This window comes from Lathyrus oleraceus, chromosome 5, assembly GCF_024323335.1.
Source record: "Lathyrus oleraceus cultivar Zhongwan6 chromosome 5, CAAS_Psat_ZW6_1.0, whole genome shotgun sequence".
In the NCBI taxonomy this organism is placed as follows: domain Eukaryota; kingdom Viridiplantae; phylum Streptophyta; class Magnoliopsida; order Fabales; family Fabaceae; genus Lathyrus; species Lathyrus oleraceus.
The window spans coordinates 510659069-510680393 of record NC_066583.1 but is presented as its reverse complement, the minus strand read 5'-3'; positions in this window follow the sequence as shown (position 1 = coordinate 510680393).

The window sequence follows — 21325 nt, the reverse complement described above, 5'->3', positions numbered from 1 at the left end:
TCAATTCTGTTCATCAACAGGTCAGTTTTTCGACCTCTTTAATTGTCCAATTCATTATGCCTATTGCGTAGATCTTTGAATGGTGGTAATTTTGGTACAAATTTGGAATGATTTGGTGCTGTTTTTAGCAAGTTACATGCGATTCAAGTTTTGATGATGATTCTTGATTCCTTCGATCTGTGTGTATGTTGATGTTTTTGCATGAATTAGTTGTTGATCCTTGTTGTATATGGGATGGCGAGTTGATTAGTGTAGGTTTTAGCAATTTCTGGAATATTTTTTTTGGAACCTGGAAATTCCAGATGAAGATCTTCATCATCTTTGCATGAAGATTCATACATTTTCCAGTTTTCCTACGGATTTAGCTGGGAGTTCATAAGGATTACCTACGGATTTTCAAATGCCATGCATGCGCGCGTTTTAGGGTTTAATGGTGAAACGTAGTCGTTTGGCATTTGGCGCGCTTGTGATTCAAATCTGGCAGTGGTTCGAATCCGGTTGAATGCATTTTCCAATTGCCTTGTATTTTCTCTATTCCATCATTATTCCAAGCTTGCTCCATTTCATTTTTTATTTCTTTCATGAACTTAAAAAATTCACCATAATTTGAAAATTAATCCAAATGACCTCCAATTTTTTGCATTGTATTCCTCATGTTGTCTAGTTTTTTATGAGTATAAATTGGAAAGTTGTGCCTGGCCTGAAAAATATTTTGTCCTAGGGTGATTGCACATGTATACATATTTGACCTTGCCTTGGTTATCATGTTGTGAAATGCTTGTCTTTGATCCAATGCTTCTGAAATTTTGTATGTTAAAACTAGACACATTGCTTGACATTTTGGTGTTGATTTGGTATTTTTATCAATTGTCAATTCTGTTTTATGAATGTGCTAAGTTGGTGTGACAATTTGTGTCACACCTTGTGATGTTCAACTTGAATGATGTGTTTGCCATGCCAAATGATCTCTAATTACCCTGATTTTTTGTGTGATGCATGTTATGAATGTTGAGATTGATCATGAATTTTGTTGGAATTATTTGAAACATTTCTGATTTAATTGAGATTTTTCATTCTGGTTGATCACATTTGAGCTTTGAAATTGCCTTGAACTTCAATTGATCATGAAATGCTGTTGGTTAATGATTTTGATATGGGACCTTTAGAGGTTTGTTCTTGATTAAATGAAGATGATTCATGTTAAATTTCATGTTCTGTTTTGAATTTTTGACCCTCCTTTGACCCTAGGCTTTGACCTAGTGGTTTGTGGCTTACATGTGGGCTTTGATTTCAGGTCTAAACTTCCAAGTCCATAGTTGATGATGCTTTCACACTTGAGCATTGATGTTTGCTCTTGATTACTAACATTTGTGTGTTTTGTAGGTTGATGTTAACTCATTTGAGTTTGCCTTGTGGCTTGCACATTGTGAACATTGTCTGTCTGTTTGCTATTGCTTGTTGATTGTTTGTCTGTACAGTTGAACTGATTAGTTTAGATTTTTCACAGGTACCTAAGTTGCTTTGAGTTCTTTTGAATTTGCTTTTGCTTTGCTTGGTTGCTTAACCATTGAGGTATAATTCCTTTGACTTCATGTAGTCTGGAAGACCTGTCCTGTTATGTGGGCAGGCACCTGTCTGAAGCCCTCCTTAAGAGGCAATACTTGTGAATGTTTATTTTTGTGCCAAGCAGGTAAAGACCTCTTAAGAGGCAATTGGCAGATAAAAGGGATGTGCAATCCATCCCATGCTATTCAGTTGTGTCATTCACCTTGCTCACACACATTGTGTTGATGCATTATGGATAATAACCCAAGATCTTTGTTGTGTCAGTCATTTGTGGAGAAGAGTTCCTACATTCTGAACTCCCACACTTTCATTTGTCTAAAGCTCTCCCAGGCCAGGGATAAGAGCTGTGAGGTTTTACCCTCACTTCCCATTTCATCTGCTTCACCCTAACTCTCAATGTTAGGGTTAAGAGCTAACTACACCCTTTTCCAGTTGGCTTGTGTTTCACAGCCTAACCTTGTATGAGCCCAATTGTTTGCATATAGTGTGTGTGCTTGCTCTCTGTGTTTGTATGTGTTTGCCTGTGCTGTTTAGGATAGCTTGCTCCCTGTGCAAGTTAGATAGAAACCTCAACCTAGGGCCATTGTGGATTACATGATAACTATTAGGCTCGAGTCAGTCTCCCTTCTAGTTGGTCATTTCCTAGTCTCTGGTTAGGTTAGAAGTTCTTTCCCTGTGTAGGGGAACTACGTCGCCCTGATCCTCATACCAGATGAGGTACGTAGGCAGGAGATGAGCTGATCTCTCCGGGCGCCCCTTTTTCTTTTTAAACCCCTTTGTGTGTGTTGTAGTCTGACGTAAGTCCAACGATTGGCAGTTGGTTTCCTGTGTCTTGTTTCTTTGTTTGGAGTCTGACATAAGTCCAGCGATTGGCAGTTGGTTTCCTGTGTGGGTGTGTGTCTGTTGGTTCGGAGTCTGATGTAAGTCCAGCGATTGGCATTCGGTTTCCATGTTTGCCTGTTTGTGTGGAGTCTGACGTAAGTCCAGCGATTGGCAGTCGGTTTCCTATTTGTGTTTTGTTTGGCGTGCGTTAGCCGAGCTACGAGTGCTCTGATTCTTCTCTGGTTAGAGAAGATACGTATGCATAGGATGCGACATCCTAGCGAGCATGTTTCCCCTGTCCCGAACTACGTTGACTCTGATGTTTGTGCCTGACAGACTACGTAGGCCCAGGATGCGATATCCTACCGAGTCCGATTTCTTTTGTCTTTCTGTGTTTCCTTCCAGCCTTGTGCAGTGTTTGTGAGCAGTTTCTAGCAACCTTATCCTTTCTTTTGTGCGTGGATCCCGTCGAGTACGACGGATGCGTAGGGGTGCTAATACCTTCCCTTCGCATAACCGACTCCCGATCCCATCTCTCTCTGGTCGCGAGACCATGTTCTTTCCAGGTTTACCTCGAGCGTTTCCTTTCCCTCTTTTGGGATAAATAACGCGTGGTGGCGGCTCTGTTGTTTCTTCTTCCCGCCGGTTTTCGCGTAATGCGACAATATCCTATGTACCTGCTGGAGTTCAAGAACATGTGCAAGCAGGATTGTTTCAGAATGCCACATACAATGCCATGGCTTCTGATATTGGTTGTACCTGCTGAAGCTTAAAAGACATGTTCATGCAGGATTGTTTCAGATGACATACACAAAGGTCATGACATTTGATATGGTTGTACCTGCTGGAAGTTATAAAAGGAATTATTGGATTATGCAGGATTTTTCCAGGATGTCAGACCCGATGTCATGACATCCTATACACAGAACATTCAGTATGAATGTCTGGTGTTTTATGATTGCACAATTAATGGCAATCTTTGAATGATTGAAGATCCGATTAGCTGGCGCATTCAATCATGGATTACAACCAGATTTACTTATTTTCCAAGGAGATCTAACCAACTGTTATAAAAAGATTTGATTGGAAAATAGATTTAGGGTTTTCAAGATGTCCAAGCCCAGCAGAATACTTCTATTAAAGGGGACTTAGAAAACCTGTTTGAACACACAACCAAGACTGAGCGAAATATAGAGAGAGAGAGAGATAGGGTTTGTGTCTGTTTAGTCGTGAGACTTGTAGGTCATTCAAGTCATCCATTGATGATTGAATTGGACTGATTTGTGGTTGTAATTTGTCACTCTAAAGCTGTTAAGCAAAAGTGTGTATCTTCTTGATCAAAGTTGTGAAGCAAGATCAAGAGTGTGTCTTCTTGATTAAAACTGTGAAGTAAAATCAAGAGTTTGTAATTGAAAAGTATTTTCTTTTCTCAAGGGATTGTTGTTTAAAATCACTGGTGTGTGATTGTAAGGGAAGTGAGTGGGTTCTCATATCTAAGAGTGCTTATGTAGAAATTGCACGGGTAGAGATTAGGTGAGAAAGACTATAACTTGTTGAAGTGTACGGATAGTCTTTGAAATAATTCTATTTTAGTGAATTTCCTTCCTGGCTTGGTAGCCCCCGGACGTAGGTGAGTTGCACCGAACTGGGTTAACAATTACTTGTGTGATTTGTTTTATAATTCTGCATCTTTATCCATTGTGTGTTAACAGATATTAGTGTCGTAACATTACCTTCGACATGTTATATCTGATACCAGAATTTCAGAGATCGCTAGGCTGACTGCCATGATGGAGTCAGTCCTGGCTGCCCAGAGTCAAGCTTCGCCAACTCTTGCAACTTCTCCCGCGAGGACTGTTATATCTGAGGCTGCTTCTTCAGCTGTGCCTGCCACAACAGCCCACTTCGCTCCTACTATGCCAGCCAGGTTCCCTTGGGGAATGCCTGCCAGCTTTGTGCCTGAGGATTTTGCTCCTACTCTCGCTTCTCTGCCGGTATCTAGGCCGGTCCTATCTGTACGACCTCCCGTTGTGCACACCTTGCCCCGAGTTGAAGACACCATCTATCATTCCGAGCCGTCTGAGGGCCCGAACATTTATGAAAAGATGGAAAAAATGAAAGATCAATTCCTTGAGTTGCACAAGGAACTGAAGAATCTAAGGGGTAAAGACCTCTTTGGTAAGAATGCTGCTGAGTTGTGCCTTGTGCCCAACGTGAAGGTGCCTGTAAAATTCAAAGTACCTGACTTTGAGAAATACAAGGGAAACACATGTCGCAGAAGGACAAAGAAACCTTCAAGGAGTACGCCCAGAGATGGCATGAGTTGGCAGCTCAGGTAGTGCCACCCCTAGAAGAGAATGAGATGACAAAGATCTTTTTTAAGACTTTGAGCTCTTTCTACTACGAAAGGATGATTGCCAGTGCTCCCTCAGACTTCACCGAAATGGTGAACATGGGGATGAGGTTGGAAGAAAGCGTCCGCGAAGGACGGTTATCCAGAGAAGACAGCTTTTCAGCAAAGAGGTATGGGGGCTTTGCTAAGAAGAAAGAGGGAGAGGCATATGTTGTGTCCTCCCATATTATAAGAAGGCCCTCTGTAAAGAGGAAGAATGTGTGCCCTGTCGTCAACCAACACCAGGTGGATCATATAACACCTGCTTTTCGAGAAATTCATCATCAACAACAACAACATTGTCAACAACAACAAGCCTACCAACCTCGAAACTATAACAACACCAGCACCAGCAACTACGAGAGGAAGAGGGTAACTTTTGACCCGACTCCGATGACTTATGCTGAAGTCTATCCTTCTTTGATCGATAGAAAACTGATCACTCCACGAGACCCTCCCACTGTACCAACCAACCCTCAATGATGGTATAAGCCATAACTTTATTGTGTATATCATTCCGGTGCTCCCGGACATGATGTGGAGAATTGTTACCCGTTGAAGACCAAGGTGCAAGACCTTGTGAGAAGTGGTATATTGTTTTTTGAGGACGTAGGTCCTAATGTTAAGAAGAACCCATTCCCGAGCATGGGAAAGAAGCTGCCAACATGGTCCAGGGATGCCCTGGCAAATATAAAGTCCTGTATGTCAATGACATAAGGCAATCTTTGGTCGAGATGCATAAGTTGTTGTGTGAACACAGCCACTACGAGCATGATCATGATAGGTGCTAGGTGTCCACTATCAATGAGAGAGGATGCCGACAAGTTAGAAAGGACATCCAAGAGATGATTGATCAGGGGATTATTGAAACACTCTAGAATCATAACGAGGACGAAGTTGATGTTATCTCCCCTGTATTCAGAATTGCTGAGCCTGTTGTCGTCAAGTATGATGGCGGCAAGAAGAAGGTATCACCAGCTCTTATGATCAAGCCAGCGGGTCCTGTCCCGTATTCATCAGACAAAGTTATTCCCTACAGATACAATGATGTGATGCTAGAAGATGGAAAGGAGGTGACATTGCCCTCAACTTCCGTAGTAAGCATTTCTGATGTCAGTGGTGTGACCCGTAGTGGTCGTGTTTTCTCGGCACCGCCGAAACCCAATGAAGATGTCATGAAGAGAACAGTTGTTAAACCTACAGGTCCCGTGGGGACTTCTTCTTCAAACAATCATGTTCCTGTTGTTGACCCTGTTGCTAGTAACAACACTCTTGTCCTGGTTGGCCAGTCTGGAATTTTAAAAGAGGATGGTGATGAGATGCTAAGGCTCATCAAGAGGAGTGAATACAATGTTGTTGATCAGCTGCTACAAACTCCATCAAAGATATTTGTCTTATCTTTGTTGATGAATTCTGAGCCACACCGAGAAGCTTTGTAGAGGGTGTTGGACGTGGCATACGTGGATCATGATGTCACAGTAGAACAGTTTGATAGCATTGTTGCAAACATAACCGCTTGCAACAACTTGAGCTTCTGTGATGCTGATCTTCCCGAGGAGGGAAAAGACCACAATTTGGCTCTACACATATCTATGAATTGTAAGGACGATGCCTTGTCCAATGTGTTGGTGGACACAGGATCATCTCTCAATGTGTTTCCAAAATCCACTTTGGCTAAACTTTCTTACCAGGGGCCTCCCATGAGGCAGAGTGGGGTGGTTGTGAAAGCTTTAGATGGATCGCGTAAAACAATGATCGGCAAATTAGAACTCCTGATCATCATTGGACCTAGTGATTTCCATATCACTTCCAGGTCATGGATATTCATCCATCTTACAGTTGTTTGTTTGGCAGACCATGGATTCACGAGGCAGGTGTCGTGACATCCACCCTACACCAGTAATTGAAGTTTGGGAAAAACAAAAAGTTGGTGGTGATAGGCGGAGAGAAGGCTCTCTTGGTCAGTCATTTATCTTCCTTCTCCTATATTGATGCTGAGGATGAGGTTGGGACTCCGTTCCAAGCCTTGTCTATTGTTGAGCCTTCAAGGAAAGCAATTTCTTCATTTGTCTCCTATAATGATGCGAAGTTGGCCATTGAGCATGGTGCAACTACTGGTTTGGGGCAAATGATAAAGTTAGAGGATAATAAATCCCGGGCTGGCATAGGGTTTTCTTCTGGTGTTTCCAATGAGTGTGGGATGTTCCAGAGTGGAGGTTTCATCCACACTGTTGAAGATCAGGAAGCTGCCGCCATTGTTGAAGATGATGAAGAGGAAGACCTTGGCAACTTTGTCATACCTGGCGGAATCTGCAATAATTGGGTCACTGTTGATGTTCCAACAGTTATCCATAAGTCAACGTAATATGTTCATTTTGTTTGAAAACCCTTCTCCCATGCCAAAAGGAGGAGTGATGACATTGTTGGCGATTTGATTAATACAATGATATTCATTCAATAATCACATAATAAATGTTTGTTTTTCCAAATCATTTTTCCTTTTTTCTTTTTGCATGAAATTAGTGATCACCATGACACCCTAAAAAGAGAATAAAACCAATCTTTTCATCTGCATAATGATTTTCCTTGTTTGAATTCTGAAATATCTTTTATACTCAAAATCATTATGCAGGTTAATCAAACCCATTGAACATAATGATCCAACACCATCTCCCAACTTTGAGTTCCCTGTATTTGAGGTAGAAAAAGATGATGTTGAAGGGATTCTTGATGAGATTTCCCGTCTGCTTGAGCACGAGGAGAAGATCATTCAGCCACATCTTGAGAATCTGGAAACAGTCAACTTGGGGTCTGAAGACTGCATTCGTGAAGTGAAGATTGGGGAACTCCTTGAAGAGTCTGTTAAGAAGGGGTTGATTGAGTTGCTACGAGAATATGTCGATGTCTTTGCCTGGTCGTATGAAGATATGCCTGGTCTAGATACTTATATCGTGCAACATTTCTTACCACTGAAGCCTGAGCGTGTGCCTGTGAAGTAGAAGCTCAGAAGAACTCATCCTGATATGGCAGTGAATATTAAAGAAGAAGTTCAGAAGCAAATTGATGTTGGGTTTCTGGTGACTTCTACATATCCTCAATGGGTGGCCAATATTGTTCCCGTGCCTAAGAAAGATAGAAAAGTTCGCATGTGTATGGATTACCGTGACTTGAATAAAGCTAGTCCAAAAGATGATTTTCCTCGACCACACATTAATATGTTGGTAGATAATACAGCTAAATTCAATGTCTTTTCGTTTATGGATGGATTTTCCGGTTATAACCAGATTAAAATGGCACCCGAGGATATGGAGAAGACAACATTCATCACACCTTTGGGAACATTCTTGTTATCGAGTGATGCCCTTCGGTTTGAAGAACGCCGGAGCCACGTATCAATGTGCCATGACTTCCTTGTTTAATGATATGATGCACAAAGAGATCAAGGTATATGTTGATGATATGATTGCAAAGTCAAAAATGGATGTTGAACATGTAGATCACTTGCTGAAGCTTTTCCAACATTTGAGGAAATACAAGCTCCGCCTGAATCCGAACAAGTGTACATTTGGAGTCCGTTCCGGCAAGTTATTGGGATTTATTGTCAGTGAAAGAGCTATTGAAGTTGATCCTGCCAAGGTCAAAGCAATACAAGAGATGCCTGCGCCCAAAACTGAGAAGCAAGCCCGAGGTTTTCTTGGCCGCTTGAATTACATTTCAAGATTTATATCCCACATGACTGCCACATGTGCGCCTATATTCAAGCTCCTTCGACAAGATCAGTGTCATGATTGGACCGAGGATTGCCAAAAGGCCTTTGACAGTATTAAAGAGTATTTGTATGAGCCTCTGATTTTATCCCTTCCTGTTGAAGGGAGACCATTGATTATGTACTTGACTGTGCTTGATGATTCCATGGGTTCTGTCCTAGGTTAGCAAGATGAATCAGGGAAGAAAGAATATGCAATATACTACATGAGTAAGAAGTTCACTGATTGTGAGTCTCGGTACTCAATGCTTGAGAAGACATGTTGTGCTTTGGCTTGGGCCGCTAAGCGTTCACGCCAGTATATGTTGAATTATACAACTTGATTGATATCCAAAATGGATCCAATCAAGTATATCTTTGAGAAGCCTACTTTAACTGGGAGAATTGCCCGTTGGCAGATGTTGTTGTTTGAGTATGATATTGAGTATCGAGCTCAGAAAGCTATTAAAGGTAGTATCTTGGTTGACCACTTGGCACATGAACCAATTGAGGATTATCAATCTGTTCAATACGACTTCCCTGATGAGGAGATTATGTATTTGAAGATGAAAGATTGGGATGAGCCTACGCTCGATTAAGGGCCAGAGCCTGGTTCCCGATGGGGTATGGTGTTCGATGGCGCTGTTAATCAGTATGGAAATGGTATTGGGGAAGTGATTATTACTCCTCAGGACACACATTTTCCTTTTACAGCAAGACTAACTTTAAAATGCACGAATAATATGGCGGAGTATGAGGCCTATATCATGGGTATGGAAGAATGTATTGATCTTAGGATTAAACATATTGATGTTTATGGTGATTCGACCCTTGTTGTTAATCAGATTAAGGGTGAATGAGAGACGAATCAACCTGGCCTCATCCCATATAGAGATTATACGAGGAGGATTTCAACTTTCTTTACCGAGGTTGATTTCCATCTGTAGCGGGGTATTCGTTACCATTAGAGATATTGACTAAATCCAAGGTAAATCATACAAGTCGAGTCGCCACCGCACTTCTATTTATCCAAAGGAATGGTTAGAAAGCGAACAAAAACCTAAAAGTTTTATCAAACCAAAAACTAGTAAAAGGGAGTCAGAGATCTGGGTAAGGGGGTTGGTTATGCAATGGGAAGGTGTTAGGCACCCAAAACTTCCTAGGTACTCCTAGGGAGCCCTTTTCACATTTGTTGTAAGGTTGGTATTTTGTGAAAGTTTATTTGTGCAAACATGATTGAAGAGGTGAGAAGAGAATATACAAGTTTATTTACATTTTGTGTTTGAATGGATGAACCCATTGCCTACGTACCATCTTAAAAAAGATTAGGATCAAAACCTCGTAGTTCGAGGTAAAAATATCAAAACAAATGAGTGGATTTATTAGTCCAAAAGCCTTAAGGTCTTTTGTTATCTAAGGGAGAAAACTCAACCTAAAAACCACAAATCCGCCATGTGAGGATAGCTTCAACATGCTAGTGAGGGGTTAACCATATAATAAGCATGGAAGACTCATTGTCTATCACTAAGGATATAGGTGAGTATTACATCTACCTCAAGGATAACTCAAACCTAATAGCTAAAGGTTATATAAAAATTTTGATTAAGAGAGTGGCCATTGAAACCACAAAAAGACATTTGAATGGGTTATATTTACCAATTAGAAGTATATACAAAAATGGTCAAAGTTGACTTAGAGATTCAATTCAAAATAAGTGTTATGAAAAGAAAGTTTGAAAATCAAAAGCATAAGGCTTAGGTTTCTAATGTTGAAAACAAATGTTAGATGTTTGCACAAAAGTTTTGGCTTGGGTTAGAGTGGAGAGAAGAAGAAGAAGGGCTAAAGTCCTAAGCATACAAGAGGTAAGGAATAAGAAATAAAACCACAAATGGAGTTCCTTTCTTGAGATCATCTTGATGATCCAAGTAGCTCCCATCCTTTGGAATAAGCAAGCAAATAAGCATAAACTCAAGCAATCAATAGTCAAATGAGCTCTTGGAATGACTCCTCAATGTATCTTGGATCTCTCTCTCTTAGAAGCTCATGGTAATTGTTCCTCAATTAAGCTCAAGTTGGAACTCCTAGCACAAGAAAACACACATCAAAAGATTCTATAATACAATCAAAGAATGGACAAGAGGGAGTTTAGAATATGGTCCTTTCAATGTTCATCCTTAAGCTTTAAGCATTCTAAAGGCGTGAGGCCTAGTTGCTCTTTGACATTTAAGCACTCTAAAGGCATGAGGCCTAGTTGCTCTTCAAACTCCATTTGCTTGGGTAAGGTCCTACAATCTAAGTCCATTTTGTCCAATTCTTTGCATTTGGGTTCACAACAAACAGACAAACACAAGCACAAAAGATATATACACAATTATATGCTCAAGTGAGCAAAAAGGCAAAAGACATTAACATAAACATGTGCTCCAATGAGCAAAGCAAAAAGCAAATGAATAAGATGTGTAAGAATGATAAATTGCATAAGAGTAAAGTGCATAAAGTAAATGTTAGTTGTTAGTGGTCAATAGTTAGTGTGCCATAAGGCAAAATTTAGCGCTATGTTAAGCAATCGTAATTGGACTTATGTAGAAGTCACAACTATCTGAGGTCGGTCAATAATAATGTAGGCAACAACACAAGTTATAAGTCTTGATTAGTGAACCAAGTTCCAACAACTTGCCATGCCAAAAAGAAGAAGAGAATTGATCTTGTATTGGTTTAAGCCTTTTGCATAATTTAAGAAAACAACCTATCCTTAATGCAACGCCATTCACTTGATCAATTGATCAAGATGAATTAGATTTGAATCAAGAAAGGTTAAGTCTCCGTAATCAATGCTAACTTATCAACCTTCAACTCATTGATCAAAAAGAAAAAGAGGAAGAAGAAGAAGAAAGAGATGAATAATGGAAAAGAAAAAGAGAAAGAATAAAGTGCATAAGGTGAAATAAAATGTACCAATCCATGTGTGTTGACCAAATGACATTGAAAGTCAAAGTCAAACAATGAGAAATCAGAAATGAGATGAAGATTGGAAGTCAAACAATAAGCAAAATATTTTTGGCATTTTTAATATTAAAATAAACTTGAATTAAATATAAAAGAAAGGTCAAACTTCAAAATCACTTCAAATCAACCTTGAAAGGTCCAAGTGATTTATCCCAAGTTCAACAAGGTCAAAGAAAGTTTGACAAAAAATTTCAACATTTTTAAAAGTCAAAAACTATTTTTAATCAATTAAAAATGAATAAAAATAACCTAATTGAACTAAAATCTCAAATAAATCTCAAATGAATTAAAAAATTGATGAGAATATTTTTCATAGATTCATCATCATTCAAATAGGTTAGGAAAATATTTTTGTATTTTTTGAATATCAAAAACTATTTAAAATGAATTAAAAATAACCAGAAAAGAGAAAATTCACAAAAAATATCAAATGACAAAATAAAAAATATTAAAAATCAAAATTAGAAACTAGAAATTATTTGGAGAAGAATACAATTGGTCCCATATTTTTTGGATTTTAAATGAAGGAGATATGAATTTTTGAAAATAATGGAAATAAAAGAAATAAAATCAGAAAATAAGAAATTCAAAAAAATAAGGAGCGTCTGATCAAGCCTCATTAATTGACGTGGCTGATCAAACGCTACAGAAGCGCGCGCCCATGGTAGGCTTCAGGTCAATGCGCCACACAAACATTAAAACAAAGTCATAACATTGGACAATGGAGATTAAATATGGAGATTAGATCCAAGGGCTCACAATGCATCTGACAAAGGGATGGCCACCAGAGCCACCTTCTTCTCCGGTGAGCATGAAGATTCCGGTGACATTTGCAGGTTTCAAAAGCTTAACCAAAATACACGATCCATACATCATTGGAAAGTTGGAATGATGTACATCATCCCTCTACCACTCAATTCCACTCTAGATCTCTATATTGAGAGAAATCAGAGATGGAAATTCTGTGATGTTCATGTGAACTTGATGGATTTCAAAAATTAAATGCACAGTAATGATGCCTCTATTGAGAGGACTTCAGCCAACACAAAATCCAAGCAAATAGATCAATAGATGATGAGTTTCGAAGAAAAAACCAGTTGAAGAACAACCTTGGATTCTGGAGATTTAAGCTTGCTTCCTTGCTTCCTTTGGCAAAATAGAAGTGCAATGGACTAAAGGATGAAGGTCTAGAAGCTTTAGATCCAAAGATTCAACCAGATGTAGTTGAATTTTAGATCTGAAAAATTTGAAGAAAAGTGAAATAGCTTCTTTGGTGAGAGGTTAGGTTTTCAGTTCAGCAGCATTTCAGGTTGATTCATGGATGAAATTTGAATGGAGTGAGGCTCCTATTTATAGAAGGAAAGGCAAGGTGAGTGTGATCAAAGCCGTGTGCATGGAATTGGATATTCATTGCATGGGCTTGCATGATCACTCAAAAGGCCCAAATTCAATACCAAATGCACTCTGAAGCACAATTGAGCTGAAGTGGTCGTGGAATTGGCAATGCACAAGCTTATATAATGAGTTCCATCATGTTATGCATATGTGTTGGTATGTGTGCATTCATTCATAGCATGGTCGACTTCATTGTGGAAGTGGTGAAACTGTGGGTTCACATGTAGCACTCGTTGATCCTTAATTGAAAATAGGCGAGGTAGATGAGCCCTCGTTGATCCTTAATTGGAAATAGGCAAGGTAGATGAGCACTCGTTGATCCTTACTTGGAAATAGGCGAGGTAGATGAGCACTCGTTGATCCTTAATTGGAAATAGGCGAGGTAGATGCGCACTCGTTGATCCTTAATTGGAAATAGGCGAGGTAGATGAGCACTCGTTGATCCTTAATTGGAAATAGGCGAGGTAGATGAGCACTCGTTGATCCTTAATTGGAAATAGGCGAGGTAGATGAGCACTCATTGATCCTTAATTGGAAATAGGCGAGGTAGATGAGCACTCGTTGATCCTTAATTGGAAATAGGCGAGGTAGATGAGCACTCGTTGATCCTTAATTGGAAATAGGCGAGGTAGATCAGCACTCGTTGATCCTTAATTGGAAATAGGCGAGGTAGATGTAGCACTCGTTGATCCTTAATTGGAAATAGGCGAGGCAGAAAACATTGATCCTTCATTGGAAATAGACGTAGCACACGTTGATCCTTAATTGGAAATAGGCGTGGTAGTTTCTTTGATCTTGTCCGGATCAGAAGCGTGGCTTGGATTCTAGATATTGAATCGGAAAGTGGTGAAACATTGGGTTCACATTGAGTTACCGCATGCATAGAGTCACATGTCTTGCATTGAGTCGCATTAGAGTCATGTGATAATTGAATGTATGTATTGATATGATTTTGATGTGTGTTCGAGATATGGTAGTTGAATTTGGTGATGTTTGGATACATAACTTGGTGAAATATGTGATTATGTGATAATTGTAGTCATGTGTATAATTGGGGATATAATATTGGATTTGCATGTTATAATCCTTGAGTTTGTGTGTGCTTGAAACATGTGAATTAAATGTTGGTTAATATTATTTACATGGTTATATGAAGTGTGATGAATTCCTTTAATTGTTGATTTAATCATTGTGCCTTGTTATGCTATTTCATAATGATTTGAATTCTTACCCTTTCTGTTTGAATGTTACCTTTACATGGGTATCGTGCAGATACTCAGGAGTAGTATCGCTGAAGTAAGTGGAAGGTAGCTCATTCGAGCTTTAGCTGGAGAGTTTCCGTATTTTAGTTTGAAGACTAGGTAATGAGTCAATGCTCTAGTCATGTAACACTGGGTAGATTGGTAGTATCGAACTCCTATCTCATTGGAGATGCATTACGTTATTACTTGTTTTATTTTATCTTGAGATGATTGTTGAGAGATGATCATGGTATGGGACATGGATCATTTTATTAAAATGCATGAGTATTCATTATTTTCCGCTGCGAACGCATATGCTTGAATATTCATGATAATGGAAATGTGTTATTTTTAAATGATCAGGTGTGTTGTGTATTGATGATGAATGATGTTTGGTTTTTGAAAGCTTTTAGTTTTTGAAAACGTCGATGTGACGTCCTTTTGTTTATATGCGTGTTTATTTACTCTGATTATATGTTAAGTAATTTGGAATAGAAAAAGGGGTGTTACATAAGACACCCTTCAAACCAAAGCTTTATCAATCTTAAGAGGTAAATTTGCATTCTCTCTGCTTCAACATTTTACCTAGGTGTGGAAAAACCAGAATTATGCGTTGAATGGTTGATAAGTAATGTAAATTATTTATGAGACCTAAATTTAAAGTTTACATAATAATTATAAAGAAAAAAATTAACAACATATGATTGAAAGCAAAAATTCTGTTAAAAGATATATGTATTTTTTATTTGTATAAGATTATTCTCACTCAAAATAAATGTGAAATAAAACACTAATAAACTTTGTCGGTTTTTCACATTTCATTATAGATAATATATTGTAATTAATTAATGTAATTTGATAATATGAAATACTAATAAATTTTAAGATTATTCACACATTTCATAAATAACTTATAGATTTTAATTTTGATAGACGGGTGATATTTGTTTTACATTGTTAAAAAATACACCTCAAGTGGATTTTTTTTATAAAACAAATCCAAACATTTACACTACAAGAAAAATATGTTTTAGCTTCAAAACTTTAATGTCAATTCTGACTCCAATGGTAATAGTGTTGATTATATGTCTCCATAAATCGATGTTAACATATAAAATATAATGTTTTAATATTTTTATAAGATCATTAGTGTTGGTTTTAATATTTTTATCAGATCATTTAGTTTATTATAAATACATTATTTATTAAAATACTAGCGGTTCCAACCGATTAATGTTGGTGCGAAATTTTTTAATTTTTTCCCACAACTTTCTTTGCCTTTTTTTTTTTAAGTTTTAAGTATTTGTTTATTTTTTAATAATAGCAGTTCGACACTAACATATATTTACATGGTGTATGTCGACGCTAACATATATGTATTTAAATGCAACTTTATTTATTTATATATTTATTTGTTTATATTAGGGATCGTTCCGGCGGACGCTAAAGTTGGTGCGTTCCTTAAAAAAAAATTCATTATTTAAAATATATAATTTCTTACTGTTTTTATATCTTAGGTGGTTAATGGAAATGTGGAATTACACATGTGTGGAATGAGTATCCTTTTGCCATTGGTGGTTGTAATTGGGATTGAGTATCCTTCTACTCCTCTTAATTCAATTTTGATTATAAAAAAATGATTGATTTAAAATGTAAAAAAATATACTAACACTACATATACTTTAACCAATATTCATGAATTTCTCCTAAACCCTAAACTTTATATTCATGAGTTAAACTTTATTTTTTATTTCAGCAATTTCAGAGATACAATAATATCATTCGTGACTTGTTTTCATTTTCTTGAGAACATAACTCACGACTTAAGACAACAACACATCATATTCCCAAGAGCTATAGAACCATCACAAAATCCACCTAATGTAAATCCATTTTTCATACAATCTTGGTAGCAATGTGGAGAACAATCCTCAAAACAACATGTTTTATTTTCAAACCCTATTAAGCAGGATACTTTGCGAAGCTCTCGAGTCTCGAAACTAGTAACCAATCCTAAACCAAAACAAAACAATTATATAATCATTATTTTTTTCAATATGTAGAGCATATCAATATTATATAGACTTAAAGAAATAAATAAAACTCAAAGATAAAATTAATTTTTTCCTTACCTGAAACCAAGATCAAAGCAATGATGAAACACCCCAAAAAATTAGATTGATAGTTGTGAAAAGCCATTTTTATTAAAGTGTATCTTATAGTTTATCTTGTAAGCTAACATCATTTCCATTATATAGACATAAAGAATGTGTTAAATTTGAATAATTTTAATATGTCACAGTCAAAACTAGCATAGCTATATAAGTATTTTATGACTTCATGCAATGTCCTAACCAATAATAACCAATAATATGTATCCTATTATTGAAAGTTTATGAAAATATAGATCCTAACCCATAGAACAATAATATGTATTCTTCATGTTTCACAAACACCACACAATTGACAACCATACGATGCTCACTTTCTTCTTCTTCACACTTCCTTGTAATGCCTTTATGAACTAAATATAGTGGTTCACTCATTCAGTTTCCATCATTCCATCCAGTTCCATATATTGATAAACCTCGCTCCACACTCTTCTACTAATCCTGCATTGAAAAAATAGATGAGAGATATTTTCTTTATCTTCAAAGCACAATATGAAAGCCTTTTCATGAGCATTATGAAGTATTCCCCTCCTTGCTAATTGGTATCTTGTTGGAAACCTATTAGGCATCATCCTCCAACCAAAAACATTTAACTTTGATGGTATACTTGTCTTCCATATTCTTCTTAATGTTGATTTCCTCTTTGCATACACACTATCATCTAGCTCCTTCTGTCTTAAATTATTGTAACAACTTTTGACAACGAAAGATTCAACCTGGTTGAGGCTCCACAACACCTTGTATAACTCTTCTTGTTTTGGTTCCACATTTAATAGTCTTTTGTCAGTTATTCCTTCTAGGTTGCTTCTTCTAACTCCTCATTGCTATCTTTAGATTCCAGGACCGTACTCCTTGATTCATCTTACCCATGTTAGAAATTTTTCCTATAGGCTTGCTTGTATTTTGAAACAGTGCAGGGAATGCAGTCTTTAGATTCATTTTGTTTATCCACCTACTTAACCAGATGAATGCCTTACATCATGATAATATTCGATAGTGCACATTTTTTTGCAAACCAATCACTATTTTATTCAACATTCAAGCCAACTAGTTGTAAATATTTCCACCATACATAAGCTTTCTTCATTGTCCTTGATTATACTGCCATAAAAACCTATTCTTGTAGGTTTCCATATCAGAATGTGAGTATGTCTTTCCAAATTGGGTTCTCTTCACTAAACATTCTCCATTTATATATATATATATATATATATATATATATATATATATATATATATATATATATATATATATATATATATATATATATATATATATATATATAATCATTTCTTTTAGTGATTTTGAGAAAATCACATACGAAACCGGGATTTCAAATAGTGCTTTTCATCTTCAACCTTCATTCTATGCATACACACAAACAAACTACACATAATCATTTTTTTGTTTGGGTGTCATTTAGAATTAGAGTTGGTAATCTCCAATTTAGGTTGTTGAATTGTAAATTGGGTTGAAATATTTGAGGGTTTCAAATAAGAAAACGAAACTCCAGTTTTCCTTCAAGATCAATTGGGGTTTTAAGGTTTTGGACAAGATTACGCAAGTTTGGATTAGATCGAGTGAAAGATTTAAAGAACGGGGGTTTCTTGCAAATGAGTAGTTTGAGAGTGGATCATCTTGTTAAATCTTGGGTTACAATAATTCACAATTTGGATTCGATCGAGTGAAGACTTTGAAGAACTGAGGGTTCTTTTAAAGGAGTAGCGTGAGATGGTAAATCAAATTGGTATTGTTGGGTGACTTGATCAAGCTCTTATCAAGAGAAGATAAAGGGTTATAATCAACATCAAACATAGGGTTTGTTTGATTGCATTGCTACATTTCTCTTGTAAACAACTTTAGCAAAGTAAGGTTAAATTTTCACTATCTCAATTCAAGTTCGAATTGAAGGCAAACGTACCCATAACGAGGTCGATTGGGAAACTTCCTAAACAAATTCTTATGTACTCTCTCTCTCTCTCTCTCTCTCTCTCTCTCTCTCTCTCTCTTATTTTTCATTTACAAATTGTTGAATTCATCGATTGTGCGCTCAATATGTTTGATTAAACCTTTTGATAATTATTTGAAAAAAAATTTGTTGAGTTGATCACAATATATTATATTGTGGTTGGATTTGATGATCAACAAAACCATACAAAATTTTAAACGAAATTGATTGTACACAAGGTGTTCGATAATTTGTCTTAATAATATTTTTGTGTATTTTGCCATTAGAAATAGTCTCTACTTTTATAGTAGCATTCAAGTGATTGTGACTAAATTTATTTTGATCAATTTTTTTCTCATTATCAAAACTTGATTCTACATACGCATATATGAGCTTTTTGATAGCGGTTCAGTTTAGATGATTTGATATGGGTCACTTCCGCTAGCCGTTAAAATTTTCAAAACAATTTTTATTAAGTTTTTTACTTGGGATATATTCCACCCCCTTTAGATAAGTCACCTTTGTCTACAAGGGTATCAGGAGCTCCGGTTAATTTCGTGCTTCAATATTCACTTATTAGAAAATGGCTACCGAACCTAAAGGGGTATACAATAGAGCTCCCGTCTTTATCGGAAAAAATTATGGCTATTGAAAAGTTTGTATACGTATCCATATCAACTCAGTTGATAAGGGTGTATGGGACGTCATCATCAATGGTCCTAGGGAAATTATAATGACCAATGGTGAAGGTGTCGTCGTACCAAAACCGGAATCACAATGGAATGATAATGATAAGAATTTATAGTCACGTGATTGGAAGGAACAAATTCTTCTCATATCTGCACTTGGTGTTGATGAATATTGTCTTGTTTCCCATTGTGAAACCGCCAAAGCTATATGGGGCATATTAGAAGTTGCCCATGAGGGAACTAAAGAAGTCAAACAAGCTAGGATCAATACCTTAAATCAAGAGTTTGAACTATTTCGCATGGAACATGGTGAAACCATTGCCGATATGCAAAAGAGGTTCACACATCTTATAAATTGTTCGAATGCTCTAGGAAACCTATTTCCAATGATATTTCTACTAATAAAGTTTTGAGGTGTCTTAATAGGGAATGGAAACCTAAGGTCAACGTAATCAAAGAATAGAATGATCTTAAAAACTTGGTCTCAGAACTTTATTTGGAAAGCTAAAAGAACATGATCAAGGACTCACTTGCTTGGAATAACATGATAAAAAGATTGAGAAGAAGATAAAGAAGGATAAAGGTCAAGAAAATGAGGTAGAAAAGAAGTTTATTGTTCTAAAGGCTTCAAGATCAAAGTCCTCAACCAATGAGCAAAGTGATCGTGAAACAAGAGATGACGAAAATTTCGATGATGAAGAGACGAGGTTATTTATCAAAAGGTACAATAAGTACATAAGGAAATATGTATTCAAGAACTCTGAAAAGAACCTAATCAACTTTAGAAGGCCATTGAACTCCTCAAAGGAAGATGAGAACAAGAAGGGTAAACTTAGAAGTTCATGCTACAACTATGGAAAATTCGATAATTATAGGTTGGATTGTCCTTTGATCGGGAAAGACAAAGAGAAAGCCATCACAAGAAATCTAGCAAGTCGAAAAGATCCTATATTGCTTGGGAAAGTGAAATTGATTCTTCAAGTGATGAAAGCTCTAGTTCAAGTGTCGAATCAGCCAAGATTTGCTTCATGGCCAACAAAAATAAGAAGAAGAATGTAAGCCATTCTAAGCTTGAATCTATTAATGAATTATTTTATTCTCAACTCCAAAAAGGTTCCGAAAATATACATAGAGAAGTCATAGACGCTTTTAAGAGGTTAGATTAAAATAAAAGAATTTTTTCACATTTAGAAGCTAAATTTTTAGAAACCGAAAAGAATATAGAAGTTATTTAGAAATCTATGGTAGATGTTCAAAAAGTTAAAAATGAGGATGAATAACTCTCTAGGTTCGGTTGTGAGACTTGTCATATTTGGCAAAAAAGAAGTAAATATTCTAAAGGCCAAATTAAACAAGGCTCTAGAACCAAAGGTCACCTTTTCTATTGATACTGCCAAATATAAAATGCCTTCTTATAATCCTTATAAAAGGTATAACATTGTCAAAAAGGATCAAAATAGCAAAAGTAACTCTTCTCATAATTTAACTTGTCATTATTGTTGCAAGAAAGGTCACACTATTGAAAAATGCAAGTTTAGGAGACTCTTTGTTCCTAATTAAAGATGTTTTTCAATGGTTGCCTAAATGCAACCAAGGTTTTACTTACCCTTAAGGTTTCACTCACCCTCAAGGATAAATATCTTGGCTCTATGAAGATAGTATGGGATCTCGTTTATGGATTCTCAAGACATACGACGAGTGACATCTCCCTATTTCATTGACTTTATGGCAAGGAAGAAGGGTTGCGTGACCAAGGAAGACAATAAATAATATTCACTAATTGGTAAAAGTGTGTAGATTACTTGTAATGTTTCTATCCGAGAAATGTCATAAAAGCTATTTCGTTTCATGATGTAGGTATATATTCAAAAGACATACTCAAGAACATATAAAAAGGGATTGATTAAACTAATACGATGAAACTTGAGACGGAGCAAGATAACTATCATGAAAAGGATAAGAATGAAAGTCCAACCAAAAAGGATAATTATCAAATTAATACATTTCTTGGAGACATTACAAATCACACTATCGTGTACTTTGTCAAAGTGAAAGGTTGTAAGAATTTTGATATCAAAAGGTTTTATGGCATGTTTTTAATTTATTCCAACTTAACTTGAGAATCATTTACATACCATCATGCTTCATGCATATGCATCAATCATTCATGCATATCTAGTGGTTGATCATCGTGGATTCAAAGTTCTTGGCTTGCAAAGCTAGGCCTTTGGAGTGGATGAAACCCTAGAGGTTTAACTTGGATACTCATCTGGTTATATGGGATGCAAAACCTTATTGATTTGATTTTTGAAGCTTGAATTCAACAAAGTTCCACCATGGTACTCTTCAG